Source organism: Octodon degus, unplaced genomic scaffold, assembly GCF_000260255.1.
Source record: "Octodon degus isolate 3935 unplaced genomic scaffold, OctDeg1.0 scaffold00163, whole genome shotgun sequence".
In the NCBI taxonomy this organism is placed as follows: Eukaryota; Metazoa; Chordata; class Mammalia; order Rodentia; family Octodontidae; genus Octodon; species Octodon degus.
The window spans coordinates 1378241-1379531 of NW_004524739.1; positions in this window are offsets into that span (position 1 = coordinate 1378241).

Here is a 1291-nt window from a genome sequence, read left to right on the forward strand (position 1 = left end):
GCCAGGTTATAAGGTAGGGGTGTGGGCTTCATGGGAAAGTGCAATGTGATACAGTTTCTGGCATATCCAGGACGCTCCATAAACAGTGCTGGGGCCAGGCGTGGTGCCACATGCCTGGAATCCCAGCACTGGAGAAGCTGAGGCAGGAGGATTTCAAGTTCAAACTCAGCCTGGGCAATGTAGCGAAATCCAAAATAAATTTTAAAAAAGGAAAATAAATAAATAAATAAAAAGGGATGCAGAGCATTTGATCTTATCAGAATGGATGGAGGCTGCCTCAGGCAACACATCTAGCACTTAGGATAGAGCCGATGCAGGCATCCCCCTCTGGGAAGAACTGTGACCTGGCCTTAATTATCATAGGAAAATTTGAAGCCAAACCACAAGCTTGCATCCTGATCACTGTTCTACCACTTCCTAGCTATGTGTCTTTGGGCAAGTGACTCCACCTCTCTGAGCCTTAGTTTCCTTTCCCACAAAATGGGAATCATAACAGTTTCTATCTCCTGAGCTGTGGAGACCAAATGAGATAATAAATACAAAGTACTTAGAGCAGTAATAACAATAAGCTGTACACAGTAAGCAGCGGTTGAATATTGACTCTAATAATTGTTCTATTACTATTACTGATATCAGCAGTTCCTACCTATCTGCTTTTTGTGTGTGTGTGTGTGTCGAACCAGGGATTGAACTCAGACCCTTGAGCTTGCCAGGCAAGCGCTTATTCTACTGAGCCATCTCCCCAGCCCCCTCCTACCTACCTGCTTTGGAAATTAAGATTCTGGTGTTTTGCTTACAGAAGCCTTAGTATTTCCTGTTAGATGATGCAGATAGACAGGTTGCTTTCAGGGGGATGATGCTGTGCATATTAATAGTAATATTAATAAGCAACAACATTTACTGAGCATTCACTATATGGCAGGTGTGTACTAATTGCTTTACATCCATTAAACCATTAATCCTTCTAGTCGTCCTATAAGTTGGGTACTGTTATTATCTTCATTTTACAAATGAGGTCAAAGAAGCACGGAGAGGTTAAGTGATCGGACACCAGTTAGGAACCAACACAGCTGGAATTCAAAGCCAACCATGGAACTTGAGGACAGGACGCCACTGGGGAAAGCCTTCCCTCTTCTCCAGTGAAAGGTGTCCCCCAAAAGGTGCTACCCAGAGCACTGGCATAAATCGCTACCTAGTGGCCGGGGAGATGGCTCAGTGGAATAAACGCTTCCCTGGCAAATGCAAGGGCCTCGGTTCAATCCCCAGTTCCGCCAAAAAAATAAAAATAAAA